At 41.7% G+C, this 12,397-nt stretch overlaps 1 protein-coding gene across 5 annotated transcripts in view; it reads right to left on the bottom strand.

Annotated features, from left to right (window-relative positions):
• celf3a (cugbp, Elav-like family member 3a) overlaps window positions 1–11,109 on the bottom strand; it is a 61,689-nt gene extending 50,580 nt beyond the window's left edge. For all 5 annotated transcript variants that reach the window (XR_002257070.2, XR_002257072.2, XR_002257069.2 and 2 more), the window contains exon 1: window positions 10,638–11,109. The gene's annotated coding sequence lies outside the window, so the exon portion shown is untranslated. The remainder of the gene's footprint in view (window positions 1–10,637) is intronic.
• Window positions 11,110–12,397: the final 1,288 nt, after the last annotated feature.

The following is a 12,397-nucleotide window of genomic DNA, read 5'->3' as shown; positions in this document are numbered from 1 at the left end:
CCATAAGTTGAAGATGATCACTCAGAATGGCTGTGTATTTACTGGCGTTTACCTTGCCCTCTAAGGGGTTGAGCGGACCTAAACCTTGCCAGGACAATGCACCCCACCTGATATCAATTTAATTAATATACACATCATATACTGAAGTCTTTCCTTAATTTTGTCAGTTACCTGCACATTGCCTTCTTGTAACCGAAGGGTAACTTTCCTGTGTTTCGTACCAACTAGGATACTCTTCATCCTGTCCTGCATGGATTGACGCCATGTTTTGGGAGGTTTAACTCAGATGCAGGCCTGAAGCCTTACCTTGCACCGGGTCCAAGATACCCTGGCCTAGGGCGATCGAAAGTGGAACCCCAGTCTAAAAGGCAGTGACAGTTTTTCCCAAGGCCAAGTAGGCTCTGGGCAAACACCTCAAAGGGTCATTGGAGCCACTCCAAAACAAAATGTGAAAAGCATAAAACAGACCTAAATATTTAAAAACGACAAAACAATGCTTATTTTCCCTGCTTTCCCCTCGTCAAAACTAATCCCAACTTGCCAACAATACATTTAGCAGGTGATGACGGCATCATTGTCACCGATACTGTTATGGTTGGATAACACCAATTGCACCATTGCAAATACAGGACAAATCCAAACGGTCTATGATGCCAATGTAACATTTTTTTTTTTTTTTTACATTTTCACACAAGAACCAAGATTACATTTGTTCAAGGGTCTCATTAGCATTCAAATATTTTCATAAATATATTACATTTTTTATCAGGATGGGAAAAACTCAGTTAAACTTAAAACGACTGAAACCAAATCTAAAGCATATAGAAAAGGATAAATGGACCTATATACCTATACCCCATAATGATAAGTATTTATAGAAGCACCTTTTTGGCTTTCTGGGAAAGTCTAAGAGGTTTCCACACCTGGATTGTACAACATTTGCCCATTTTTCTTTTCATGCATACACATAACATGATGCAGCCACTATTATGCTTGAAAATAATGGAGTGGTACTCCGTAATATGTTTGGGGCAAATCTAACACCACAACACTATGTATTCAGGCCAGAAAGTGAATTGCTTTCCCACATTCTTTGCAGTATTACTTTAGTACCTTGTTGTAAACAGGATGCATGTTTTGGAATATTTATATTCTGTACAGGGTTCCTTTTCACGCTGTCAATTAGGTTAGAACTGTGGAGTAACTACAATGTTGTTGATCCATTCCCAGTTTTCTCCTATTACAACCATTAAACTCTGTTTCAAAGTCACCATTGGCCTCATGGTGAAATTCCTGAGCGAATTCCTTCCTCTCCGGCAACTGAATCTTTGAATCTGATTCTGCATCTTTGTAATGACTGGGTGTATTGATACACCATCCAAAGTGTAAGTAATAACTTCAACATGCTCAAAAGGATACGCAGTGTCTACTTTTCTATTTTGACCTCGCTACCAATAGGTGCCCTTCTATGTAAGCATTAGAAAACCTCGCTCTTCTTTGTGGTTGAATCGGTTTCAAATTCACTGCTCAACTGGAGGGATCTTGTGTAGGGTACAGAGATGAAGTAGTCGTTCAAAAAATCATGTTAAAGTGGGACAGGATTTTCAACGCAAAATCTTAAAATCTGTTCATATAAACCCACAGAAAGAACAGCCCTTTTTTTTTATTTTTTTTTTACATTTTCTGACAAGCGCACACTTGGACATGGTCATTTTCGCGTTTTCATAAATTCATAGAACGTTCGGGAATTACGTATAGTCAGGCATTTGTGAAAATTCTATAGCAATATAGTGGGAAAGCAGGCGTGCGTTTGGACAATTAATACACATCAGTAAATAAAACGTCTGTCCTGTCCAGGACTGTATTCTACCCAGACAGGTACGCCAATCAGAGCAACAGTTAGGCATATGCTAAAAAGCCATTTGCCACACGGGGGTGCCATCTTTCACTTTGAACTGTAGGTTTACAGGCAGTAGCAACCACGCGACTTTAAATCATGAGAACGCATTCTCCCTTGCCCTCCATTTGGCAAATTTCGCCATAATTCTAGCCTGTCCTGCTTACAAGCAAAAACTAAAGCAGGAAGCATCAATAAAAAAAAGTTGTCAGATGTAGCAGGTGCTAAGCTACAGGACTATTTTGCTAGCACAGACAGGAATATGTAACGGGATTCTCCGATGGCATTGAGGTATACACCACATCAGTCACTGGCTTTATCAATAAGTGACAGTGCACCACAGTGACAGTACATACACTACCGGGCAAACGTTTGGGGTCACCTTAGAAATGTCCTTGTTTTTTAAAGAAAAGCTATTTTTTTGTCCAATAAAATAACATTAAATGGATCAGAAATACAGTGTAGACAATGTTAATGTTGTAAATGACTATTGTAGCTGGAAAACGGCAGATTTAATGGAATATTGACATTGGCGTACAGAGGCCGACACTCCTGTGTTCTGATGGCACGTTGTGTTAGCTAATCCAAGTATATCATTTTAAAAAGGCAAATTGATCATTATAAAACCACTTTTCAATTATGTTAACACAGCTGAAAACTGTTGTTCTAATTAAAGAAGCAATAAAACTGACCTTCAGACCAGTTGAGTATCTGGAGCATCAGCATTTGTGGGTTCGATTACAGGCTCAAAATGGCCAGAAACAAAGAACTTTATTCGGAAACTCTTCAGTCTGTTCTTGCTCTGAGAAATGAAGGCTATTCCATGCGAGATATTGGCAAGAAACTGAAGATCTCATATAACGCTGTGTACTACTCCCTTCACAGAACAGCGCAAACCGGGATGCTAGGCAGAGTTGCAAAGAAAAGGACATCTCTTAGACTGGCCAATAAAAGATTAACCTGGGCAAAAAAAAGACACTGGACCTCTGCCTAGAAGGCCAGCATCCCAGAGTCACCTCTTCACTGTTGAAGTTGAGACGGGTGTTTTGCAGGTACTATTTAATGACGCTGCCAGTTGATAACTTCTCAAACTAGACACTAATGTACTTGTCCTCATGCTCAGGTATGCACCGGGGCCTCCCACACCTCTTTCTATTCTGGTTAGAGCTAGTTTGCACTGTTCTGTGAAGGGAGTAGATGAGAGCTGATGTGAGTAAGACCTTTAAAGGGTCAATATTCACAAGGCCAGGCGGATTACCAGGATGTCTACTCCAAGCATGCACTGACCAACTGACATTTTCAACCTGATCGAGTTTGTAATAACAACATGTTTCAAGCATTCAACCATAGTCCCTGTGCCCAAGAATGCGAAGGTAACCTGCCTAAATGACTACCGGCAGCGATGAAGTGCTTTGAAAGGCTGGTCATTGCTTATATCAACAGCCTCATCCTGGAAAACCTAGACCCACTCCAATTTGCATACCGCTCTAACAGATCCACAGATGATGCCATCTCTATTGCACTCCACACTGCCCTTTCCCACCTGGACAAAAGGAACACCTATGTGATAATGCTATTCATTGACTACAGCTCAACACCATAGTGCCCTCAAAGCTCATCACTAAAGCTAAGGACCCTGGGACTAAACACCTTCCTTTACAAATGGATCTTGGACTTCCTGTACGGGCCGCCACCAGGTGGTAAGGTTAGGCAACAACACATCCGCCACCCTGATCCTCAACATGGGGGCCCTCAGGGGTGCGTGCTCAGTCCCTTCCTGTATTCCGTTCACTCATTACTGCATGGCCAGGCACGACTCCAACACCATCATTAAGTTTGCCATGACTACAACGGTAGGCCTGAACACCAACAACAATGAGACAGTCTATAGGGAGGTCAGAGACCTGGCAGTGTAGTGCCAGGACAACAACCTCTCCCTCAATATGATCAAGACAAAAGGAGATGGTTATGGACAATAGGTAAAAGGAAGACACAGCATGCCTCAATTCTCATCAACGGGGTTGTAGTTGAGCAGGTTCAAGTTCCTTGGTGTCCACATCACCAACAAAGTAACATGGTCCAAGCACACCAAGACAGTCATGAAGAGGGCACGACAAAGCCTAATCCCCCTCAGGAGACTGAAAAGATGTGGCATGGGTCCTCAAAAGGTTCTACAGCTGCACCATCTGGTTGCATCACTGCCTGGTACGACAACTTCTCAGCCTCTGACCGCAAGGCACTACAGAGGGTAGTGCGTACGGCCCAGTACATCACTGGGGCCAAGCTTCCTGTTATCCAGGACCACTGTACTAGACGCATCAGAGGAAGTCCATAAAAAATTGTCAAAGACTCCAGCCACCCTAGTCACATATTTATTTGCTACTGTATTGGCAAGCAGTACCGGGGCACTAAGTCTAGGTACGAGAGCCTTCTAAACAGCATCTTTGCCAAAAGCTGCAAAATACAGCTGAATGGATTTATGCAAATATGTAAACACCACAGGAGCCTTACATTTGAGAAAGTCACAATCCTATTGATAAAAAAAATAAAGGTAGGCTCTTTCTCCATCAGTTGCCGATGCACATGAATAAGATTAACAACTAATGCTAGCCAGAGTGAGATGAGCTAAAATCTAAACGAGGGAACATAAGCTACACTCTCTCAAACGTGTTCAACTAGTTGGCTGTTAAAATTGATAAACAAATGGGGAAATAGTAGCCTGCTAGTCCTTCTGCAGCTTGCTCACCAATGCATGCTTGTCCCAACCAAAGTTGACAATGGGAACTTGTCTGCCCACCCATTTGATCGATGCCAAATACATTTGATAGACAACTAAGATATGCTAACTGTGGATAACAGTTCAAATTCAGCATAGCTCGCTAGTTAGCGAAACAATTTACATTTCTTGCTACCTAACCAAATGGCATTTTAAAACCCTCTTATAAATGTTGGTTTTGAAGCATAAACTGGGATTTTTTTTGACTGATATGATTGTCTGTTTCATACCTGCAAAGTTGTTAAAACTGTCAGTTCCACTTTAAAACACTATTATTGCACACTGAGAGTCCATGGAACTTGTGACTTGGTAAGCACATTTATACTCCTGGACTTACATTATTTAGGCTTGCCATAAAAGGGGTTGAATACTTGACTCAAGACAGAACAACTTAATTAATTTGTAAAAACACTGACATTATGGGGTACTGTGTGTAGGCTAGCGACAAAAAAAATCTCAATTGAATCCAGGCTGTAACAAAATTTGCTAAACGTCAAGGGTATGAATACCTTCTGAAGGCACTGTATAAACAGTCAGGGGAATTGACAGTTCCTCCAGTATTCCGATCAATTTTTGGCTAAATCAATACTTCCCTGCATATTATGTGAGTGCCTGCTCATTTGACCAATCACTGCATTATTTCCACATAAAAAAAATACCAAGAATTTTTGCCCGCACATATCGCATAAATATCCCTACGAAATCCTGGAGGAATTATTTAGAATTGTGGAAATTGGTTCCTGTTTCAGTCATGTCTTTGGCCAAGTTCGCATTGGTCAAACAAAAACACACAAATGATTGGGGGGCACTATTTGTCAACCACAATACAGGTCAAGGCTGCATACTGCAATTGGCGAGAAGCAACTGAAGCGACTTGAAGGTGACTTCATCAAACTGTATGACCTTAGACCACATGGTTTTTGTAAAGCTCAGTAAAAGCTGCAGTCAACATGTCGCAAGACGGACCATTTTTATAACCATATTGCAACACTTTGAAAGCTGGTGATCAACGATGGTCCGCTTGAACACGACCAATAACTTATAGTGACATTATAAAGGCAGGTAGCCACTAGTGATGGGGGTCTCTCACGTCCCTCTGCAGCAGACACACACCGAGTGTACAAAACATGAATATTGAGTTGCACCTAAGTATCGTGAGGTCCCTGGCAATTACCAGCCGTATTAGCCACTATGACATCAACACTGTGATTCAGACGTCACATACAGCCAGGCAAGGCACTTAGCCACGATAAGATCATCAACACAGGTAGTCATATAGGCTAAAGAGGGAGGCAGTTAGCCTCTATTAGCCTACATCAACACGTTTATTCTGTCACGCCCATAAAAGGTAGACACTATCAAATTTTTTTAATATATTTTTTTGCGATATTCCAAATGCATGTATATGCATTTATTTTTTATTAGGAGTGTTTATGTCCGCTTGCTCTCCTGTTGTATTTTTGGTCTCTTCTCCACGCACCATCCCATTTACGCCAGAGATCTGTAATATAATGACGAGATGCACGTCTCCGCCCTAACAATGGGAGGCAGTTGTCCAAAAGTCTGGAAGGCAGGCGACAAGCTTAGGTCCAAAATAAGCCCATAGAAACGCATGACTTATTTTGGACCACTTGTCGCCTCTTCCTCTATGGTTTACACACACAAGCCTCACGCCTGCCTCTCACTCCAACAAAGTTGAGATCACATATTTCACTCTGACAAGCGGTTTCAACTCGCTATTTGAATTTGGTCCAACAGAATCTGTCATATGGATACCAAAACACATCGAGACATTTTTTGACTGTGATAGAGGATAAGTTACCCTTTTTATGTCTCAACTACTCAAATTGTGCACAGAGCAGACACTACTAAAACGAGTGTATCAATGAATATTGAACAAAAATATATGCTCAGTTTATCACGCAATGCATTGGGGTACCGCTAGCAGCATTTTAGCCAAACACTTATACTAGCTGTCTAGTCTTTCATTAAATGTGCAATGACCATAACATACAACTTGTTTTCATTCTTAAAAATAAGGTAGGCCACTTGAGTTCAACATCTGAACAAAGTGGACAGGCTAACATGCTTTGCAAACAGACAGAATGGTGTGTTCATAATTCAACTGTTCAACCTTGTTAGTTAGCAAATAAATCCAAGTTAGCTGAACTGGAAATAAAGATTAGCTGGCTTATCACTAGCACGTGGGCTTGAGATTTCTATTTAACTAGGCAAGTCAGTTCAGAACAAATTCTTATTTACAATGACGGCCTACCCCGGTAGGAATTAAGTTAGCTAGCATGTTATGCTAGCGAAGACGCTAATCGTTTAGCTAGCTCACTTCAGCACGCTAAATACATCGCTCTGAGTCTGGCTTGTACTGGCAGGAGTATGGGGTAATGTTAGTTACAGTATAGTGAGGGTGAATTAAATTATTCAACATCTTGCTAGCTAGCAACATTAGTGAAGCCAGCTGCAGTCACATTTTGGCTACCTAGCAACATGACATAATTATAAATTATCTGGAAGCAGTGGAAACAACTTGAGCTAGGCCAAGTCCAGCCCAACCTGGGTTGGTTTCAAAGTGCCAATGGAAGAACCTCTAAGGGTTTCAGGCCTACATGGTTCCTTAAGTAAAATCTCCACCACCCGGGGCACCAGGCCATGCAAAACAAACTCGCCCTTTAAGCCTACATCATACCATTTTTAAGCATTGCCAACATCAGCTTCTGGTGCTGAAAAGGCAGGAGCACCAGCAAACAATCATGGTGGCTGAAAAACTCAGAGCTCCGCCTCCAAGGCAATCACAACAACATCCTGATACTTATCTAAGCCTGGGTGAAAATACCTAATTCACTGCTGTAGTAACAAGACCAGGCATACCAACCTAACACTGTACTCTTCCTCAGGCAATAGGTATAAACTAACAGGAGTAATTAGCAGGCGATTCATTTTGGAGTGAGTGAACAATCACTTGCTCCTAAACTAAGTCCATGAAGGAATCACACAAAGACCCATTCTCCAAGTTGCACGGCAATACACCTTTAGCACATATCGGCTGTGGCTTGGCCCTTTAGTGTAGCCTATGAATGATCGATCAGCGTAATAAAAGCCCATCACCGTTGATTCAGGTTCTATCAGCATTTGTCTTTGAACAATGCACACAGAATAAGCCTAATTAAGCTTTAACACCTCAATGAACTCAATGAGGGGCTGCTATACACAACTGGCATTGCAAAACACAGGGCCCGCCGCCTGACTGGATATTACATCGTTGAATTTGAGTGATGCTTGAATCTAGTGCATGTGTAGTGCTGTGAATTCATAAAAAGCATAAAAGCATTGACCATGGTACAGTAAAGTGGACGAATATAAAGCACAATGAACCAATCCATCCAGTGGATCCTTCACAACCACCAACATATTTAAATATTATGAGGTGTGTAATAGTCTCCCCCCCCCAGGCTTTCACAAGCAGTACCTTGTTCACTCTCACAATCCCCTATTACAACACAATCACATTTTTAACTCAAAGAAAATTACCTTAAAAAAAGGTGCAACCTGCAGTTGCTACATCAATTTGGGGACTTATAAATCTATGATATGTAGACCTACCCATTGATTCTTGAATACCTATAAAAAAGCCCCAATGGGCTTAGTTCAACGGTCATACCCCATTAGAACCCAAAATATAAGCTCCCATGTTTGTAAATGTAAACCAACTATACCTCTTCAAAACTAATGCTATGATGGATGGTCAGTACTTTCATCCATAGCTTTGTCTATGAATTTGAGAGTGGTTACATTTACCCAGCCAAATCCATCATATTTTTACAGAAACATTGGCCGAGACAATTCTTGTTATTGTTTCAACTGCTTATTGCGGCTTTAAAAACTACACATGAACAGCATCAAACAGTCATTTAAAGTTACATGCTGACCAGACCAGTCACGCGAGCATGTTGATTTTGTCCACCCACAATCAGGACACTCAGGTTGAAAAGTGTCAACGAAATCTGAACCAATTATATTAATTTGGGGACAGGTTGAAAAGCATTAAACATTTAAGGCAATTTAGCTTGCTAGCTTGCTGTTGGTAACTAATTTGTCATGGGATAAATACATTGGGTTGTTATTTTACCTGAAATGCACAAGGTCCTCTACTCCGACAATTAATCCACAGATAAAAGGGTGAACCGAGTTAGTTTCTAGTCATCTCTCCTCCTTCAGGCTTCTTCTGACTTTATATGGCGGTTGGCAACCAACTTTAAGGTGCATTACCACTACAAACTGGGCTGGAGTGTGGGCCTCAGTTCATCTTTCAATTCACCCATATGGGTATACGCTCCTAAAAACCAATGAGGAGATGGGAGAGACGGGACTTGCAGCGCATCGCAAATAGAACCAAGTTCTATTTTAGCGCCTGGCTAAGCAGATTCTCGTTGACGCGCGTGAGCAGTGTGGGTGCAATGATTGAATAACATGTATGGGTACATTTATTTTGCAACGCGAGCGGTGAGGTCAGTTACGTTATTAAGTCCCGCCTCTCTTATCGCCTCGTTGGTTTTTAGGCACATAGACCCACATGGGTAATGGTCAAATGAACTGAGGTCCTCACGCCAGTCAGCAATGGTAATGCACCTTAAAGTTGATTGCCAACCGCCATATAAAGTCCAAAGAAGAAGCCCGAAGGAGGAGCGATTACTAGCAACTAAAATCAGATTTAACTGTGTATTAATTGTCAGAGTAGAGGTCCTTGTGCATTTCAGATAAAATAACAACCCAATGTTTATATCCTATGATAAATTATCTAGCAACAGCAAGCTAGCTGTTACCATAAATGTTTGGTTATCAACCTGTCCCCAAATTAATATAGTTGGTTCAGACTTTGTGATTTTTCAACCTGTTAGTCCTGATTGGAGTTGGAGGACAAAATCAAAATGCCTGCGAGCTGTCTGGTCTGCATGTTAGGCATACATTACTAATAACTATACTCTTTAAAAAATATATATAAAAAAAGTTTCTAAAACAACGCACATAACATAAATATGGACTACCAAAACTTCACTGTCACTAACAAAAAAAGCAGAGGAAAGCATATAGCAAAAGCAGCACGGCATATTTCCGGTCTCCGGGAGACCTGAACAGCAATACATTCAGGCATCTTCAATTATCGTACACAAGCACTATACACTCCCTATAGGCCTACAACAACTGAAGCTCCCAAAATAGTTGGTCATTTCCTGGGGTAGGCTAGTCTGCTCCTCAAAACGTACCTATTTTTATTGTGCAATAACTCCCATGTAGTTAACAGGAAGTTACAGTAAACTCAATAACATAGTATATTTTATAAACGTGTAGGCTAATTACTGAACTATTTATCTAGCTAGTTGCATGTATTTTGATTGTTACTGTTTGACACATCTAAGTCCAACTGATTTAAGGTGTTAAACCAAGGATGGCAAAGGCTTCAAGAAATTTGACAGTCTTAACAGAATAATACCTAACGTTAGCTAAAAACTTAACACTAACGTTAATTCTATGCGTAGAATACTTGCTCAATAAAGCCAATGTTTGTCAACAAATGACCAGACACGTTATAAAACATTTGCTAGACATCACAACTAGTAAAGTTAGTGATAGCTGACTGACACTGCAAGTCAACATTAGCTAACTTTTTAACTAACTAGTTCCACATAGGCGCACTCCCGCGTTACTTAACGTTACCCAAGAAGCTAACTATAAAGATACATTACATGATTACATTTGACATGAAATTCCTGTGTTGTGCAACAATGTCACTAACTAGATACTGTTAACATTCGCTAAACATAGCTAGCTACTTACGTTAACGTATGCAGCTAACAGTTACCTAGTTAAAATTAACTAACCTAGCAATATAACGAGCGCTAAGCTTAGCCAGGCAAATCAGCTATCGTTAGCTAGCTAACATTAGCAACTCACATTTCCTCAACCATTTAATCCAGTAACGCACGATAAGGCTGTGGTATTTCTTGTTCTCAATGCACCAATTTGATAGTCCTTGAATTGATTCCATTGTGTTCGACACTCCTTGAAACCGTCGGTCCAAAGTTGACTCCAGAGCCACAGGCAAACCACGACTTTGGCCGCTTGACGCGCCTGATCCTGCAGCCATCTTCGGGCCTTGCACTGCCAAGCCACACATAAAACAATGAGCCAGATATTTCAGCGGATGTATAAACGTGAAGCATCCGTTTGGCGTCGATTCCACTCACTACCAAATATGTTGATGAGAGAAAGCCCAATGGCCGGCAGTAGGAGAAGATGGCGCGAAATTCAACAAAATGTCTCGTCGATTAAACATTTCATTTAATTTCTATTTCCAAAACTATAATCTGTAACAAACAGATTGGACTGCGTGTTGTAGACTTCACCCTTTGCCAAAGTTTTTTTAAGTGCAAGGGGGAATTTAGTAATTGCACACGCGCACTTCATAGAGTAGGCGTTCCCTAACGGAAATATACAAATAAATGCTAGAACGCGCCAACATGATCTCACTAGCTCGTGCTTGGCTCTGCCCACCTCCTTGCCTGTTCTGCGCACTTTGATTAATTTGCTCCAGTTGGAAACGACAGGGTATTCTTCTTCGATGAGGTCCAATAATTGTTGCATTACGCCACCTACTCGACTGGAGTATAACTCCCTTATGATTTGCTTGAAAAAAACTAAACAAATACCTTACCAAACACTACACTCAGAAAAAAATATCAAAATATACCATACTCCACTACTTAAATATATTTAGTCTTACTTCAGGCCAACAACCTGAAAGGAAGAGACACCACCACTTAACAAATCAAATCAAATCAAATGTATTTATATAGCCCTTCGTACATCAGCTGATATCTCAAAGTGCTGTACAGAAACCCAGCCTAAAACCCCAAACAGCAAGCAATGCAGGTGTAGAAGCACGGTGGCTAGGAAAAACTCCCTAGAAAGGCCAATACCTAGGAAGAAACCTAGAGAGGAACCAGGCTATGTGGGGAGGCCAGTCCTCTTCTGGCTGTGCCGGGTGGAGATTATAACAGAACATGGCCAAGATGTTCAAATGTTCATAAATGACCAGCATGGTCGAATAATAATAAGGCAGAACAGTTGAAACTGGAGCAGCAGCACAGTCAGGTGGAAGTTGAAACTGGAGCAGCAGCATGGCCAGGTGGACTGGGGACAGCAAGGAGTCATCATGTCAGGTAGTCCTGGGGCATGGTCCTAGGGCTCAGGTCAGTTGAAACTGGAACAGCAGCATGGCCAGGTGGACTGGGGACAGCAAGGAGTCATCATGTCAGGTAGTCCTGGGGCATGGTCCTAGGGCTCAGGTCCTCCGAGAGAGAGAAAGAAAGAGAGAAGGAGAGAATTAGAGAACGCACACTTAGATTCACACAGGACACCGAATAGGACAGGAGAAGTACTCCAGATATAACAAACTGACCCCAGCCCCCCGACACATAAACTACTGCAGCATAAATACTGGAGGCTGAGACAGGAGGGGTCAGGAGACACTGTGGCCCCATCCGAGGACACCCCCGGACAGGGCCAAACAGGAAGGATATAACCCCACCCACTTTGCCAAAGCACAGCCCCCACACCACTAGAGGGATATCTTCAACCACCAACTTACCATCCTGAGACAAGGCTGAGTATAGCCCACAAATATCTCCGCCACGGCACAACCCAAGGGGGGG

Source organism: Oncorhynchus kisutch, linkage group LG14 (genome assembly GCF_002021735.2).
Source record: "Oncorhynchus kisutch isolate 150728-3 linkage group LG14, Okis_V2, whole genome shotgun sequence".
In the NCBI taxonomy this organism is placed as follows: Eukaryota; Metazoa; Chordata; class Actinopteri; order Salmoniformes; family Salmonidae; genus Oncorhynchus; species Oncorhynchus kisutch.
The sequence above is the reverse complement of the archived record's forward strand: the minus strand, read 5'-3'. Positions and strand labels throughout refer to the sequence as shown.